Here is a 19,535-nt window from a genome sequence, read left to right as displayed (position 1 = left end):
GGAATAAACAACTGTGTAAATAACAGTGTTTCAAGTGCGTTACAAAAAAATGGCTCTGAGCACTATCGGACTTAACATCTGAGGTCATCAGTCCCCTATACTTAGAACTACTAAACCTAATTAACGTAAGGACATCACACACATCCATGCCCTTGCGACCGTAGCAGCCGCTCGGCCACAACGGCCGGCTAGTGAGTTACAATTTAGTAAATCACCATTATATATGCAGATACAGCAGATAATGTTTTAAAAGCAAAGCACTGTGATCTGGGCAGAAGACCTTACACACCAGGAATGGCAATAAATTAAGAATTGTGTAAAACTCGCTGCAACTTACAAACTAGGTATTGAAATATTAAAGGCAATTCGCCACAAGCACAGCAGAAGGCATCAGACGCCAGGAATGGCAGTAAATAAGGATTTAAAGGCTTACTGCTAAAATACAAATACCAAATTAGAATTTTAAGGCAAATGGCCACAATCACTGCTGAAGGCCTTACACTCCAGGAGTGTCAATAATATATAAAATTTAGAACCCTACTGTAAAACAGCAAGGTTAATTTAAAAAAAAAGAAACAAGCAACTGATCACCTAATGGGTGAAAGAAGATGATGGTAAAGTTTGTAACACAACCCTTAACATCCATTGAACACTACACTGCTAGATATATTCCAGGAGGCGACCAGAACCATTAACTAGACATATATAACCTTTAACGTAGCCATTACAAGGTATTGTAATAAATGATACAATAATAAAATACAATGACCAGTACATAAGTTCCTTAAAGGGTACGAGGCAGATTATACCCGCAGAAGGCGTGGACTTAAGGAGCGTTACACTAAACTGCTGGCCATCAGGCCTCCTTTTAAAACAAACACGTCTTACAAGAACCAAGGGACAACAGACGGTGGTCCAGGAATCGACCTCTGAGAAGGTCTAGCAACAAACACTTTCGCGAGCGATGCGATAGGCGGCCAAGAGTTGCATCCATTTCACAAAATGGTAACTCAAACTAGTGGCAGTCTAACGAACGACTAATGACAATCTTGCTGAAGCTACTTGACGCTTTGCTAATCCAAATGCAACGATGGAACAATACGCCAAAGCCGGAACCGGCGGCCTGCACTACGTCCCTGAATACTGTGCTTAGAGTGCCCGGAACGAGAAAGTAATCACTACCACCAGAGTAGAAGAATCACCAACTGGCCCCCAGGGCAGGTAACTGGGGCGTTAGCGACAACTGGGCAAGAAAAATTACCGCTGGTTGAACTTAACAAATCGTAACAAGTTGAACGCAGTAAATAGTAATAAGAAGTCGAGGAAAGCTAATCAGATCCGATTTCCCCAAGCACTCCATTCGCTGCTCTTCGCCTCGGCGACACTACGAGCAGCAATACGAACCCAAGTCACTGGAGAATCGCGAGATTTCACAATGGTGGAGGTTCCTCTACTGAACTGAAATGCACTCATATTAAAGCCTGAAGGATCCGGCTTACGACAAGGTCGTGCACTCTCGTGATTACAGCCCTTCAATCTGGCAGTCCATCCGCACCACCAGAGGTCCCAGCGTGTTCCCGCACTGCGCGGACCTGGCTCCTCCTGAGTCCCCAACCGAACTGGCCCACTCACACCACCCAGAAAAACAACGACGTCGCCCCAAAGATAGGGCGTTGCTACACATCGATAACCGCCGCTGCTGCCACTAGCGGACAGACAACGCTTGCGAAACCGAGTGGCGGCCGTCAACACGAGAAAAAGACAACCACACCCATGCCAGACAACCGATACCATCTACTTCCAACAGAGGGCGGAAACCTACAAACAGCACCATCGCGAGCTGCAGCACGGCTCAATGCAGTCAGTAAGAGAGGGGCAGAGATAAAGGATACACTTCAGCATAAGCTAGTCAGTCTCTTACCACAAAATTGATTACCTGCAAGGCCAACCGGTTAACTGGAGCTCCTCTGCACGCACGATTTCGAGGGTTTGTTCTCGGACGCGTGTGTGTCGTGAACGAGGTGTCATTCAGCACTGTGAGAGTCTGACAGATGTTGGCAGCTGTGCTTTTCGAAGGTGGGTGTCGCGACATAGCGTTATAACATCGTGGCTGCAAAACTGTGCAAGTCGTTGACCTAAAAACCGCTAGCTCCAGAAGCCTTCCGATCGAGGATATCGAACTAGCTATGTTTCTTGAATGGTGGAACAAATTTGACGAAGTTCGTTGAGCCCCACAAAAACTGAAGTAGTTTCCTGTGACAGTCGTGTTTTCAAACATTATCCTGCATCTTCTTCCTTCTAAGATCGACAAACGGTATGAAAATCCACTTGTGGCGAAACGTAAAGAATAAAGGACTGAAATTTAGTTACGATTCCAAAGTTTCAAATGGCTCTAAGCATTATGGGACTTAACATCTCAGGTCATCAGTCCCCTAAACTTAGCACTACTTAAACCTAACTAACCTAAGGACATCACACACATCCATGGCCAAGGCAGGATTCGAACCTGCGACCGTAGCAGCAGCGCTGTTCTGGACGCAAGCGCCTAGAACCGCTCGGCCACAGAGGCCGGCTTTAGTTTCGATAGAAAAGAAAATTATTCGTGCTTACAAGGTATGCCAAATGCAAAATCTGGAAGTATCTCATATTCTGCTATGGCAACCAAGTCAATAGTTCAATAGTCAGAGCGTTCCTAGTGTTAATCGTTGATATCAAGTGGGTGGGGGTTCTTCCGGAGACTTTTAACAAAAGTTGACCAGTCATAGAGCACTAGCTTCGATGTAAACTTAGGTTTTTTCACATCTGAATTTCGCATTGCGAGGGAAAAGCAAGCGAGAAAGAAGGCACGTCAGTAGGTGTCTCATGTACTATGTTCGAGCCGCTAATCAAGTGGTGATAAAAGTCCGTGAAGGAAGAGCAGGGACATGTCAGCGAAATTTGAAGGCGAACATAATGTTTCTCGTTTGGTGATCACCGATCCCCTATTCTACAAAGACATTTCAGTAATGTTCCCATGTGCAAATTACAATATTAGATGGAAATGGCAAATCGTTAAAGATCAAAGAAACTCCTGTTATCTTTAGCTCTGCCCTGTCCAAACCCCGGCTGGAAAAATGTTATGAGTTTAGGAACCTCAAGCTAGTAATTAGAGGCGGCCAAATAGCACAGAAAACAACCACGGATGTTATTTTCATCACACTGTGTGTTACGTATTTCGCGAACCCTGAGGTCCTAACTAGGAATTCTGGTCCGGAAGCTTTGACAGACCATTACGTGCATGTCTCGTGAGGGAACCATGAACGAAAGCTTCACGTAAAAGTAAAGTTTTGCCACGTCTGACGACAAACAGCGTACAGCTCGTGCGAAAACATGGATGAAGAAACAAGTAGCTCGTGACTTCCCAACCTTTTTTTCGGAACAATACAGCACTGAAAAAAATTGTGCAAAAAGTCTAAACGTCTGAAGTACTTCCACCTGATATAACATAAGGAAATCTAAGACCAAATATTTACAGTTCGCAGCTCTTGCTAACCGAGTGCTCGTGTTCCGGTTGCTCAGAGATACGGGCGGTTTTTAATTTTCGAAGTACTCCATACGTCACTCATTTTCTCTGAAAAATATTTCTCATAACGATAAGAACAGAGGCTGTAGCAGCGTAACATCAAAGGCGAGATATGAAAAGAAGACGGAAGCGGGACAAAAGGGACGCCTTCGTTAGAATGCATACTGCTGCTGCAGCACGCGGTACTACCAGGCAGTACTAAGAGACTGTCCAGAAATACGATGCAGCAACTGCAGTTCAGACAGTGAATGACCAGCACACTCTTTCGTTTCTAAAATAAAGCTAAAAATTTAGCTTAATTAAATTTTCTCAATGGTTCTTAAAGAAGTTCTCCATACTTCATTTTTGAAAACCAATCGCGGCAATTTGCACCACAATGGGTCTTTAACACACATCGATTTTGTCTCATCCAAAGTACATTCGGGTTACGTGATTTACGACGGTATAGTTCCTCTATTACGGTGACCCATACGAAATAATCGATAGCCGTAAAGTCTGCAGAGAATGCTGGGAACCCGATTTGTCCCCAGCGTCCTATCCACTGGCCTGGTACATTTTGATCAAGGTATGGTCGTATATCCCGATGACTGGGTGGCGGGACGTCATCTTGTAGATAATAAAACGTGTTATTATAGTAGACTGTGAGAAAGTAAAATGAAATCAGCAAGCACAGGTAGCTTTCTCCAGTAAGCTAAAATATAAATGCCAAATGAATCCCGAGTAGACAAACTGCACCACAAATTCACACTATTCTACTTCATAGCCTTCTCAACAATAATGGGAGCACAGTACAGTATCAAAGCCGGTGCGAGTACCAGGGGTCCGTTGTACTCCTTATCAACAAGGTTAAAGATCAAGAATAGGGGTGAATGTCCTTCATTCTGAGGCAAATGTCCTTATCTTCAAGGCTAGTTCTTTGTCTGCATGGTCAATGTCCTGATGCAATCGTCTCTACGTTCAAGGTTATAGATTACTGATATCCTTAGTCAAAGCCAACTCTGAAATAAGGAATCCATTGTTCTGTATAAGTCAGAAACTTCGCCTCATTACTTTTGCTAATAACATATTGTTCAATTAATATAATTAATGACATGTCACTTTATCACTGTTATGAATTACCTGTCACTTTTACAAACAATAGTTCTTACCTGTCACTTTTACCACCATTAGCAGCTAACTATAAAAATTCATTACCCAAAAATAATGATTTTTCTCCCACCAGTCCCAAGGTCTTATTAACCATCCGACTGACTTGTGTTCAGTACATTGTAGTTGGAATGTTCGTGTGATTAACCATGAGACAGATTCCTCACTTGCGTTCTCTCATGCCCCTCAACCATTTATGCAATTTCATTTTTATGCAGTTTGCAGCAGGATTTTCCGAAATATCCACTCCCCGAGATTGTACACGTATATTTAACAACTATTACCACAGTTCATTATTTAAGCAAATTAAACTTTTAAACAGTTGACGGCTTACTGGTCTTGGTAATTTATACTCAACATTGATCACACACACATCAAAAAAAGTCTTTCCCAGAACTCCTGAAGATAGACGTTGACTGTGGATATTGTATCACAGACACAGTCCCTTTGACTGTTCAGAGATGTCACTAAACCCGCAACAACCATGCATCAGCAGCGCCTATTAGACGGAGAGGGTCCGACAGCCGGTCAGTTCTAGTCATACCACCAGCAAAGAGGTACACGCCTCGTGTTGTCTGTAGTTCAACCATACCTATACGGTCAATACCGCGTTTCGATCGCGTCCGCATTGTTACTTTGTGCCAGGAAGGGCTCTCCACAAGGGAAGTGTCCAGGCGTCTCGGAGTGAACCAAACCGATATTGTTCGGACATGGAGGAGATACCGAGAGACCGGAACTGTCGATAACATGCCTCGCTCAGGTCGCACAAGGGCTACTACTGTAGTGGATGACCGCAACCTACCGATTATTGCTCGGAGGAACTCTGACAGCAACGCCACCATGTTGAATAATGCTTTTCGTGCCGACACAGGACGCCGTGTTACGATTCAAACTGCATGATGCGCAACTTGACTCCCGATGTCCATGGCGAGGTTCATCTTTGCAACCACGACACCATGCAGCGCAATACAGATGGGCGCAACAACATGCCGAATGCACCGCTCGGGATTGGTATCACGTTCTCTTCACCAATGAGTGTCGCATATGCCTTCAACCAGACAGTCGTTTGAGACGCGTTTGGAATCAACCCGGTCAGGCTGAAAGATACACTGTCCAGCGGGTGCAGCAAGGTGGTGGTTCCATGATGTATTGGGGGTGGCATTACGTGGGGCCGACGTACGCCGCTGGTGGTCATAGAAGGCACCATAATGGCTGTACGACACATGAATTCCATCCTCCGACCGATAGTGCAACACTATCGGCAGCATATTGGCGAGGCATTCGTCTTCGTCGACGAAAATTCGTGTCCCCATCGAGCACATCTCTTGAATGACTTCCTTCAGGATAACGACATCGCTCGACTAGAGTGGCCAGCATGTTCGGCAGACATGAACCCTATCGAACATGCCTGGGATAGATTGAAAAGGGCTGTTTATGGACGAAGTGACCCACCAACCACTCTGACATATCTACCCCGATTCGCCGTTGAGGAATGGGACAATCAGGACCAACAGTGCCTAGGTGAACTTATGGATAGTATTCCACAACGAATATAGGCATGCATCAGTGCAAGAGGATGTGCTGCTGGGTATTAGAGGTACCAGTGTGTACAGCAATCTAGACCACCACCTCTGAAGGTCTCGCTGTATGGCGGTACAACATGCAATGTGTGGTTTTCATGAGCAATAAAAAGGGCGGAAATGATGTTTATCTTGATCTCTATTCCAATGCGATGCAAAACTTCTTTTGATGTGTGTATATGCACTAACATCGTGCTTTGGTGTGTTAAAAACAATCGTCTACACCAACTATGACGTTGATGGGAAGTCTGACACCACAATATTATAGTGTATTTGTAAATAACGGCGGGAATCAGGAACTTTCCTACAGCCACGCTACAAGAAAATGGCTATTACCACTAGGATAGGAGTGGAGGAGGAGGTACTGTTTGTTTAACGAGTCCTTTGTTACATGAGGTACATTTACACTACGGTTCACTGTGTGGTGGTAAGGATGCAAAGTTTTATCCTGCTGGCCAATGTCTGCGACGACCATTGCCCGGGGCGAGCCCTGGACCCTTCTGCAGTCAGACGGAGTGGGCGTAACACACATTTCCGTAGGCTTCCACCGGGTATGAGAGCTGGACCAGACAGCCCTTTACCCCTCATTACGCTCAACCACCCACAAGCAAGATAAGATTTTTCTCTGGACTGCAAGTACCACCACTACTATAGTTCCCGTGACCGTTCAAAATGGCTCTGAGCAGTATGGGACTGAACAGCGGAGGTCATCTGTCCCCTAGAACATGCACTACTGGCCATTAAAATTGCTACACCACGAAGATGACGTGCTACAGAAGTGAAATTTAACCGACGGGAAGAAGATGCTGTGATATGCAAATGATTAGCTTTTCAGAGCATTCACACAAGGCTGGCGCCGGTGGCTACACCTACAACGTGCTCACATGAGAAAAGTTTCCAACCGATTTCTTATACACAAACAGCAGTTGACGGGCGTTGCCTGGTGAAACGTTCTAGTGATGCCTCGTGTAAGGAGGAAAAACGCGTACCATCACGTTTCCGACTTTGATAAATGTCCGATTGTAGCCTATCGCGATTGCGGTTTATCGTATCCCGTCATTGCTGCTAGCGTTGCTCGAGATCCAATGACTCTTAGCAGAATAAGGAATCGGTAGGTTCAGGAGGATAATACGGAACGCCGTGCTGGATCCCAACGGCCTCGTATCACTAGCAGTCGAGATGACAGGCATATTATCCGCATGGCTATAACGGATCGTGCAGCCACCTCTCTATCCCTGAGTCAACAGATGGGGACGTTTGCAAGACAACAACCATCTGCACGAACGGTTCGACGACGTTTGCAGCAGCGTGGACTATCAGCTAGGAGACCATGGCTGCGGTTACCCTTGACGCTGCATCACAGACAGGAGCGCCTGCGATGGTGTACTCAACGACGAACCTGAGTGCGCGAATGGCAAAACCTCACTTTTTCGGATGAATCCAGGTTCTGTTTACAGCATCAAGATGGTCGCATCCGTATTTGGCGACATCGTGGTGAACGCACATTGGAATCGTGTATTCGCCATCGCCATACTGGCGTATCACCCGGCGTGATGGTATGGGGTGCCATCGGTTACACGTCTCGGTCACCTCTTGTTCGCATTTACGGCACTATGAACAGTGGACGTTACATTTCAGATGTGTTACGACCCGTGGCTCTACCCTCCATTCGATCCCTGCGAAACCCTACATTTCAGCAGGATAATGGACGACCGCATGTTGCAGGTCCTGTATGGGCCTTTATGGATACAGAAAATGTTCGACTGCTGCCCTGGCCAGCACATTCTCCAGATCTCTCACCAATTGAAAACATCTGATCAATGGTGGTCGAGTAACTGGCTCGTTACAATACGCCAGTCACTACTCTTGATGAACTGTGGTATCGTGTTGAAGCTGCTTGGGCAGCTGTACCTGTAAACGCCATCCAAGCTCTGTTTGACTCAATACCCAGGCGTATCAAGGCCGTTATTATTGCTTGAAAATGTTATCACATGTCAGTTCTAGTATAATATATCTGTCCAATATATACCCGTTTCTCATCGGCATTTCTTCTTCGTGTAGCAATTTTAAGCGCTAGTAGTGTATTTGTCTAATGAATACCCTTTTATCACCTGCATTTTGCATTTCTTCTTGGTGTAGAAATTTTAATGGCTAGTAGTGTAGAAGTACTTCAAGCTAACTAACATAAGGACATCATACGCATGCATGTCCGAGGCAGGATTCGAACCTGCGGCCGTAGCAGTCGCGCGCGTCCGGACTGAAGCGCCTAGAACCGCTCGGCCACCGCGGCCGTCTCCCGTGATCTTGATGTGCCGTTTCGTATCCGAGGGCTGGGCCCAACGCTGCCACAGCTGCCTTCTGAGTTGGTTCGAGATTAACTGTGTAATATCATTCTATGATAATTTTATCAACCGGCACCATTGTGCTGGTTGTTGCTGATATGACAACATTGGTAATAATAATAATAATAATAATAATAATTATTATTATTATTATTATTATTATTATTATGATAATCCATGTGGATAGACGGGGAACCCCACCTGTGGGAAGCCCAGCCACATGGTCCAATGCTTTTTCATTGGCGCTACTTCGGCGACTTGAGTGTCGATGAGGATAAAGTGAAAAGAAATCTCCGATCAAGCCGAGAATCGAACCCGGACCTCTCGCATGGCATTCCGCCGAGCTTACCGCACAGGTAGGGAAGCGGATGTTGCGGAAATGATCTACGGCTCCCACCAGACATGTACGGTGCCATGAATAATGGACCCATTTGCCCATGCCCTCCTGCCTGATAATATGTGTCGCTGTTTGCTGGTGACGCATACATTGCACGTCGTATCCTATGTCTTAACCTCTAAGAATTGTATGAATGTAATTTTTTCCAGTGTTAGCAGCATTCCGTCACCCTGACATATTGTTTCTCCGTAGCAAAACCAGCAGAGCAGCCATTTTTTACGCCATCAGTATTATATTTAAAAGTGTAATGATTGTTATGCTAATGTCAATTCGGTAGCGATCTGCAGGCCTTCCTATAAATCGCTACACTCTACTGATGCTGGAGCTCTCCTGCATAGAGCAGCATCGTCTGCAGGCGGTTTATATCTAAACAAAATTTTGACCGCTTTTGGATGTCTTCCAACTACCCACTTTTGTAGCAATAGAGCAGGAACATTTTTGAAAAACGTAAGGAGATTCTGCACCAGACAACATTGTCGGTACTGGTGATACCTAAATTTAATGTTTAAACAGTTGCCGCCATTGCTGGGTCAATCTACATGTGCTATCGGATCAAAAGCTTGGGAACATCTAGTGATAACAGTAACACTGTTTTACCAGTCAGAGCTACAGGTTCTCCCGAGGAATTGATGTCAGGCTTATATGCTCAGGTGTTTCGGAGGATATTTGCAATTTGTAGCCACAGGCCGCTGGAACAAGTACTGCTCGTCACGTCTTTAATGCGTCGGTTTCTCCCCCGCCAAACAAAAATATGTTACTTCACTATTCAATAGGGCGATTCCTAATTAGTCAAGTTCGATATTTGTTTACTCGGCATCTATCGACGGGAATCTGCTTAAGTCTACTCCAAAGCTGCTTTGTAGGTTAGAGTCTCAAGTACGCAGCCAAGCTGTGGTTAAAACATCATTCAGTATGCGTAACACAATTTCCTCCGCCTCATGCTCCATATAGCTGCTCTCAGATGTTGCTGTTGTCTGTATCGAAAATCAGACGTGCAGTACCTGCATATGACTTTACGTTGCGTGATGCAATTTCTCCTTGTCGTCATTTCACGAGACATGTGTGGCTGGACGTAATACGTTGTATATACAGTATACGACCCAGGATGTACTCCCTCAGATTGTTTCCTCTCCGTGATGCATAATGCCTCTCTTGCAGCATATACCACAGAAGTCGCACCTACTTAACCACGGCGTTAGTGTCACCTCTCGTCAGATCTTCTATTAATTTCACCCAGCCATAGTTCCAGACTGATGAATAATTCTTAAAATTTGGTCGAAGAGGTTTTTGTAAGTCACTTCCTTCAAATGGTTGAAATGGCTCTGAGCAATATGGGACTTAACATCTGAGGTCATCAGTCCTCTAGAAAATAGAATTACTTAAACCTAACTAACCAAAGAACTAACCTAAGAACATCACACACACATCCATACCCGAGGCAGGACTCGAACCTGCGACCGTAGCGGTCGCGCGCTCCCGGACTGAAGCGACTAGAACCGCTCGTCCACTGCGGCCGGCCCCACTTCCTTCGTTGATGGATTATAGCCCCTTAACATTTCTCTCAACCAGGCGCGTGCCTTTGATTATGACATGCCAGTCTACCTTAAGTCACTCCTAGGTATTCTTACAGTAGTTACTGTTTCAGGAAATGGTGTAATGAAACAGTGCATTATTTCTTCTGCCACGTATCGCTGCACAGCAGTTCTGTTCCTGAGGGGCGCTAATAAATTTTCGAAGCTGTTGCTTGTCACAGACAGTGAAGCAAGTCCGATTCTGTGTGTCACAGTCACAATCTAGAGCATGCGGAGAGTTCCAGCATTCTAAAGCAACGCAAGACTCGTAACTCAGTGCTACGCAGCTAGCAGAGCTATACCAAGGAATGCAAACGGCGCAGTGTGGTGGCACCCAGAACGTCATTCTGCAGACTCTACAATACAGAGAGATAACATGCAAAATCCGGGCTCTGCCCATCCGAGGTGTCCTAATACCTGCAGAGTCTGGGAAAACAGTCCGTACTTGAGAGACAGTGGTACAGACAGGACCGCCGACAGCTTTGCTACAGTGACGCGATGTCTGCTTTTGATACTCCCGTTTCGGACATCTTGTCCAAAATGTCTGGTCATCCTGCCTGCAGCAGATGGAATGACAATCTCTCTAGTTACCGAGTATGCTGGTGAGCCGTGATGTGTTGCTTGCTGCCTGTTTGGAGACTTCAGATGCTATTTGGTTGTGGGTGAACTTCATTGCTCCACGCTGCCGCTACCGACACGCCACAGCCCTGACTGATGGGAGATGTGGACCTGCTGAACCTTCGTCTAATGAAGGGCCAAAACGACTGACTGCAAGCTGTCGCCTTCCGCTTGCTTGGTGGGCGCCTGACAGGCTCGTCCCAGGCTGTACATGTACGTCCTTGCTCGCTGTACACGGCGTGCGCTGACGCACTGTCATCCGGAAGGTGGTCTGGCTCCAGGTCTAAGCACTGAGGCGCCTTCGCTGGCTCCCGCTGCCGCACACTAGAGATGGGTAGTTCGCGAACGAACGGGTGCAAAGGAACGGTTCACTAAGAAAGGACCGAGGAACGAATTCCAAGGAACGATCGGTTCATGGTTCACTTCGGCAGTTCTCATTCCAGCCTCGGTCGCGTGCTCGTCTCAGTCTCGGTCTCCCTCGGCCGCACTCGTCGTTCTTCGCATGACCACCTGTCTCAGTTCCACTGCCGACTGATCCTAGTTAGTTCAGTATCCAGTTGTTCGTTTCGTTCACTGCACTCGCCTATTTTACATGTGTTCCAAACTGTTCTTGCACTTGGTTCTGGCTATTCAGCGTCCACGACCGGTAATCAAAACGTATTTTATAGTTACGTAGATTACATAAAATTACGTAGTATGTAATAAGTACGTCTTTTCAGGTAACAAAAGAGCATATAATTTCACTTCATTATATCGATGAACAGCAGAATACATACTTATAACAAGGCAAGGTTTTTTTTTAATTCATATATTTTTTGGTTTCATCGACTTGATTTAGCAGCTAACTTTCAATAATTTGCTTAATTTTTAGTGTAAGAAAATTCATATAAAAAGATTTTCGTGTATCTTTCATATACAAAACATTACATTTAGGAAGGCTCTAATTATTTTTAAGTTAGGTTGTTTCCAGTTTGCATTACCTGCTAGTTTGGTTTCTTTGAAAAAAAATAGTGTGTTGTGGGTCATTTTGGCTCAGTAGGAAAAGCGGTGCCTCTCCATTTGATTGCCATAAAATCGTATTTACTTACTATCTCAAAAACATTTGTTCAGAAGGAGCTTCCAAACCAAAAACTTAATAACTGTGAACTTAATTATTATTACTTAATTATTATTAACTTTAATAATGCAACATAAAAACCTAATTTTTACTAAGCGTGTGACGCAAGTATGAGAAAACCACATTTTATTTTATGCTCCCATAAAGTCTCTAGTTCGCCTACGAACTCAGAGACAACGTGAAGTATATATACGATGTAAACGATTATTGTTTACAACGTAGCATAGCTATGTAGTGGAAGTCGAAAGGAAGAATTTTATACAAGACACTTGTGGTCTATTAAGTTGGGAATCAGCCACCAACAGGTTTTCAAGACTACATGAGCTATAGCCCATGCGCGTCGCGTGAGATTTTCATGTTCTCTTCTCCAGTTCTCTACTCATCGCCATCGATTGTTTCGCAATTGTTGCTTGCATTAGCTTGTTATTTAGCCTTACTTTTACCAGTACCTCGCCTCCTACCTTACAAACTTTACAGAAGCTCTCCTGCGAATCTGGCTTCTGTTTGGAAGGTAGGAGGCGGGGTACTGGTAGAAGTAAGACTGTGAGAACGGGGCGTGAGTCGTGCTTGGGTAGCTAAGTTGGTACTTGCCGGCACGGTAGCTCAGCGTGTTTGGTCAGAGGGTTAGCTGCCCTCTGTAATAAAAAAAAACTGAGTTAATCGATCAACAACGAACTTAAAACGGATGTCTTACGACGTCCGCCCCGAGCAGATGCAACGTACAAACACGAACAAAATGAGATTAAAAAAAAAAAAAAAAAGTTGGTAGAGCACTTACCCGCGAAAGGCAAAGGTCCCGAGTTCGAGTCTCGGTTCGGCACACAGTTCTAATCTGCCAGGAAGTTTCATATCAGCGCACACTCCGTTGCAGAGTGAAAATCTCATTCTGGATTGTCACAGCTGTCCGTCACGTTGCCGTTGCTGCAGACAGCTTCACTCGTCTTGCAGTCTGCACTTCAGGATGAAAGTTGGTTTGTTGCCTTGCTGCTGCCCTTTCAGTTTCATTGTATAATTTTTTTGCCCATGGTAGATGCCAGGGACGCTATTTTTAATCTAACCTGTCTGACTTCAGAGGAAACTTACTTGTGAAACTTATTTGACACCTGTCCAATTTCCATTTTTTAATCTTTCCGGGCTTGAGGTTCTGCGCATCAAGCCTGTCCCAGTGAGATGTTTTACTTGTCGACGCTGGGGTCGTTTTCACCGGATTGTAATAACGTAGATTGGCTGCGACATCCCGTGAGAATTAGAATAACTCCTTTCGTAATTTGTATCTTTAAATTTGAACGTAGTTCCTTTCCCTTGCATTGAATATTTCTTGTTTAGCCAGCAGTAGAATACACAGTACGCTGTTTGCAACAAGCTCTGATGATAGGATCTTGCTGCTGTGACGGAACGGTATCAGATTAATAGCTGCACTAAAGCAGAAAATGGGGCATTGGACCAGAAACCGGCAGAAGCACTGCAGGCCTGTGAGGGAAAAGTACCGGGACATTTTCAGAAAGTTAAAATTACCCTCTACTATCGATCCTGTGATGGCAAATTTAAAAGTAATAACGCCTGTTTCTGATGAGGCAATGACGGACGAAGTTGTATTTTTTAGCGACGATTTACCTTCAACCAACCAGGACGGTTGGTCCGACGAAACACGCGTTCGTATAGCCAGTTTACGAATGACTGAGGAAGCTAAAGCGTATGTCACACACCCTGGATCTTACCAGATGCACAAATATTTGAACAACTGGCTGAGAGCTCGCAGGCACCGGAAACAGAGCGTTACTCGCTTCTTTAAGGCAAAACTAAACACGTTAACCCAGACGCACAAGACGGTAAGTCTCGGATAGGATGCAAAGTTTCAATGTTCAGACGTATGCGCTCAAATTAAATGAAGAAGCAAGTACAATGTGACACCGAGAAGTTGAAAATAGAGCTCTCGATGTCTTTTAGCTAGGCATGTCACGTAGGGTTAGGATAGAGAACCTTTTGATTTTGCTGCAGCTAAGCACTTAGGATAGATAGATAGTTTCGGGGATGTTACTTGACATATCACTTTTCGTTATCATTCTTTCGGTAGCTGTAATTTGATGCCTTGTCGAGGTCTAATGCTATTGTAAATATAATATTGCCATTAATCTGTATATTTTAAAATTTTTTTGTTCCATAATAATTTTGAAAAATTAAGAAAATACTATAACGGGAGTAAGCTTTTGTTAAGTGTAGTTTATCTATTTAAAGTAACCTCTTTGACGTAGGTGTAAAATATATTAAAACATATTTTGTAAATAATTAGGTAATATGTCAAGTACAACTGCAATTAATGCTGTTATGCAATTGTACCTGGTTCATACTTAGGTCTTTTGTAAGCAGAAGTGTAATTTGAAAAAGTGTAGGGATCATAGGTGGAACGGAACTCCGTTCTGTGGTGGAATGGAAAAGATGGTGGGGCGCACAAGTGAGATTTTCGCGCAAGTGGCTCATATAGTCGGTAGCTGCCCTGCAAGTAGTGAACACGCATTACGTTCGTCAAGCACTAGAGGCCCCGAATTTATCTGCAAGACTGGGTTTTTGGCCTGGGACGTGTTCTACATGATTGGCGCAGTACGGCAATAAATTAATAGCTCAGAAATTTGTAGTTTTATCGTCGACGCCAAGAGGAAGACGGAGCCGTACCTGCGCAATGTTACTACGCAGCACCGCCTCACGCCACCTTCGACATCAGTAACAGGCAAAGTACTTTATTTAGAAGTGTATCACAGTGTGAACCATCCATCTCCAATCAGTGGAATATAAGTGTTAAATGTACCTTTGTGTTTAACCGTGATTTTCCTATGTCATTAACCTCAGTAGCGTCCTTACCTAAACGAATTTATTCCGAGTATCCTGATGTTTATTGAAGCTCGAATAATAGTAAATTACTGGAAAGAGTGCTGTTTTGGTAGTAAATTCTGAAAATCATTATAAATACTAAAGTTTGCACGTATCAGTTTAAGGGCCACCTCTTTGCGTGACCATGAGGATAAGTTTTCAATAGTATTTCTGAAAGTAAAGTAACATAATTGCTTAACTGCGACAATCTTAACAGTAATTGTTCGTGTTGCTTCTCCATGTCAAAGAAAGCCAGACAAATATTGGTGTTAGTAAAACGTTAACAAATAACAGTCCTAAAGAAATGAAATTTAGTCGTGTTAAATAATAGTTTTAGTCATATGAATGATAGCTCTAAGTTTAATATTTTTTTGTATCCTTGTTGAAACATATGTGTGTCTTCTTTAAATAATTACTGAAGTATAGTGACAAATTCCATAAGTAACAGAAATTGGGATTAATAGTACTTATTGCCAAGTGACCGCAGTAAGTGAAAGTAGTTATTTATTCAGTGTCGAAAATTGATTGCATCTTTTTGTGTAGACAATGTGCCCGATTTGGGCTGGCGGCCGTTTTATTAAGAGAAACAGTTTATTGTTATAACAAACTTTGTTTGACAAAAGGTTTCCAAAAGTAATTATGCTCACTGCTTTTCCCCAAACTGTATGATTCGGATAAAAATAGTTCGATACGTTACCATTGGGATGAACACGGTTAAAATCTCTCTCGGAGAGTCGATGGTTTAGAGTGTTAGTGCCACTTGATTTTGTGGTGGTGTTCCTGCCGCTACTTACTGCACAGTTCTGACATTCCGAATCGCGGATCTTCCGTCTTTACAGTGGTAGAAGTTAAACGTTCTGGTACCGTATTGACGAGAACGCGAAAATACCGATGCAAGGGGTTGTCAATTCGAGCTGTGTACCAACAATCTTTCTAGTTTTCATGTACAGGAACACAGTTGAAGGCCATGCCACTGCAAATGAGCACCGCGGATCTTCCGAAACCATCTGTTCTGTCCACGGGAAGAGCTTCACAAATATGGCCAGGTTTCACTAACCGCACAAAGCAACAGCCTTAACAGATTTTTTTTGTTTTGGAGGGGGGAGGGCTTTTCGAGACGTTGTGATATAGACTTTTCAACAGTGGAATGTCAATTTCGTCGATGTGAACGTACGGACAACTCAACACCCAGTCCACAAGCGGAGAAAATTTCCGACACGGCCGGGAATTGAACCCAGGCCTCTTCAGTTAGCAATCGGCCGCACTGATCGTGCAGCTACCAAGGTGGGAATACGTTATTTTACTGCTGTCTGACGCCAATAGAGTGTCAAATATGAGTTCTACATACGCGTGTTTCCGTCTTGCAACAGGAGCACTCTTTAGCAACAACGTAGTGACAAGTCAGCAGGGCGCCTTTAGGTACTGTTCGCGGCGTGATATGAATTGATGAACATGCGTCTGGTGGGTGCGACCTCACGGCAGCCTTTCCCAGCACATGAAAGGGGCGTTAATGATAACGAGAGACACGCCCTGGCAGAGTGCCGTTAGTTCACGGAGGCGTCCAATTGGAGGCGCTGGCCGCGGCTGTATTATCATCTGCCATTACACGCCGGCCGTCCCCTTATTGCTTCTGAGGGCCGGCCGACACTGCGCATCGCCTCGCCCCGCCGCATTTAAAGCCGACGTGTCGCGGCAGCCGCTGCTGTTTCCACTTCGGGGTCTCCAGGCGCCAGCGGGCCACCTACTGTTGCCATTCCCCTCTGTACTGACAGAGGCTGTCGTTCTGGATACCATTACACGTAAAGTATGTCAGCTGTAACACTCACTGCAAAACTCAGACTTCGTAACGCGTTTCAACACATATCGCCAATAGGTCAGTAGGTAATAATACACTCTAAGGAGGATAAAAAAGGCAACGGCCTTGCCGCAGTGGATACACCGGTTCTCGTGAGCTCACCGAAGTTAAGCGCTGTTGGGCGTGGCCAGTACTTGGATGGGTGACCATCCAGCCGCCATGTGCTGTTGCCATTTTTCGGGGTGCACTCAGCCTCGTGATGCCAATTGAGGAGCTACTCGACCGAATAGTAGCGGCTTCCGTCAAGAATACCATTATAACGACCAGGAGAGCACTGTGCTGACCCCACGCCCCTCCTATCCGCATCCTCCTTTGAGGATGACACGGCGGTCGGATGGTCCCGGTAGGCCACTCGTGGCCTGAAGACGGAGTGCTTAAGGAGGAAAAAAACGCACCACAAAGGAATTATCCGAATGGGACGGGAATCGTTAGGTGTGATCTACATGGACAGACATCCCAATGATCACAGTTCCAGGAAAACAGGATGATTTACGCAAGAGAAAGAGCAAGTCCATACGCAGTCGTCCACTTCTGGCCTTTTTGCAAGAAGCTGTTGAATGTCCTCATGAGGGATATCGAATTCCCTCCAATTGTCGCGTTAGATCGTCAAAATCTTGAGCTGGCCAGAGGACTTCGCCAATAATGCTTGATGTGTTATTCCTTTCCACACATCCGACCAGAGTGGCCGAGCGGTTCTAGGCGCTACAGTCTCCGCTACGGTCGCAGGTTTGAATCCTGCCTCGGGCATGGATGTGTGTGATGTCCTTAGGTTAGTTAGGTTTAAGTAGTTCTAAGTTCTAGGGGACTGATGACCTCAGATGTTAAGTCCCATAATCTTCTGAGCCATTTGAACCATTACCTTATCAGTCCACCTAACTTTCAACATTCGTCTGTGGCACGGCACCTCACATGCTTTGATTCTCTTCGGTTCCGGTTTTCCCACAGTCCATGTTTCACTACCATACTATGCTGCACCCAGATGTACATTCTCAGAAATTAAGGTCTATATTCGATACTAGTAGACTTCTCTTGGCCAAGAATGCCCTTTTTGCCATTGCTAGTCTACTTTTGATGTCTTCCTTGCTCGGTCCGTCATTGATTATTTTACTGCCTAGGTAACAGAATTGCTTGACTTCATCAACTTCATGACCATCAATCTTGATGTTAAGTTTCTCGCTGTTCTCAATACTTCTCAATACTTCCGTCTTTCTTCGATTTACTCTCAATCCATATTCTATACTCAGTAGATTGTTCATTCCATTCAACAGATCATGTTATTCTTCTTGACTTTCACTCAGGATAGCAATGTCATCAGCGAATCGTATCATTGATATTCTTTCACCTTGAAATTTAGTTCCACTCCTGAACCTTTCCTTTATTTCCATCATTGCTTCTTCGATGTACAGATTGAACAGTAGGGGCGACAGACAACAGCCCTGCCTTACACCCTTCTTAATCCGAACACATCGTTCTTGGTCGTCCACTCATTATTCCCTCTTGTCTCTCCCTATATCTTACCCGTATTTTTCTCAGAATTTCGAACATCTTGCACCATTTTACACTGTCGAACGCTTTTTCTAGGTCGACAAATCCTGTGAACGTGTCTTGATTTTTCTTTAGTCTTGTTTCCATTATCAGCCGCAAAGTCAGAATTGCCTCTCTGGTGCCTTTACCTTTCCTAAAGCCAAACTGATCTTTATCTAGCGCATCCTCAATGTTCTTTTCCATTCTTCTGTGTATTATTCTTGTCAGCAACTCAGATGCATGGGCTGTTAAGCTGATTGTGCGATAATTATCGCGCTTGTTAACTCTTGCAGTCTTCGGAATTGTGTGGATGATGCTTTTCCGAAAGTCAGATGGTATGTCGCCAGACTCATACATTCTACACACCAACGTGCATAGTCATATTGTTGCTACTTCCCCCAATGATTTTATAAATTCTGATGGAATGTTGTCTATCCCTTCTTGTTTGATCTTAAATCCTCCAAAGCTATTTTAAATTCTGATTCTCTCTCTTCTAAATCTACTACTGTTTCGTCTTTTATCACATCAGACAAATCTTCCCTTTCATAGAGGTTTCAATGTATTCATTCCACCTTTCCGCTCTATCCTCTGCATTTAACAGTGGAATTCCCTTTGCAGTCTTGATGTTGCCACTCTTGGCTTTAAAGTGAACGCAGGTTGTTTTGACTTTCCTGTACACTGAGTCTGTCCTTCAGATAATCATTTCTTTTTCGATTTCTTCACATTTTTCATGCAGCAGTGTCGTCTTAGCTTCGCTGCACTTCCTATTTATTTCATTCCTCAGGGACTTGTATTTCTGTATTCCTCAGTTCCCCAGAACATTTAGGTACTTCTTTATTTCATCGATCAACTGAAGTATTTCTTCTGTTACCCATGGTTTCTTTGCAGTTACCTTCTTTGTACCTATGTTTTTCTTTCCAACATTTGTCCTTTTCACAGATGTCCATCCCCTTTCAAC

The 19,535-nt window shown here is 44.4% G+C and overlaps 1 pseudogene; it reads left to right on the top strand.

Annotated features, from left to right (window-relative positions):
* The first annotated feature begins 17,109 nt into the window (after nt 1–17,109).
* LOC124778907 lies at nt 17,110–17,226 on the top strand (annotated as a pseudogene).
* The last annotated feature ends 2,309 nt before the right edge of the window (nt 17,227–19,535 follow it).

Source organism: Schistocerca piceifrons, chromosome 2 (genome assembly GCF_021461385.2).
Source record: "Schistocerca piceifrons isolate TAMUIC-IGC-003096 chromosome 2, iqSchPice1.1, whole genome shotgun sequence".
Lineage (NCBI taxonomy): Eukaryota > Metazoa > Arthropoda > Insecta > Orthoptera > Acrididae > Schistocerca > Schistocerca piceifrons.
The sequence above is the reverse complement of the archived record's forward strand: the minus strand, read 5'-3'. Positions and strand labels throughout refer to the sequence as shown.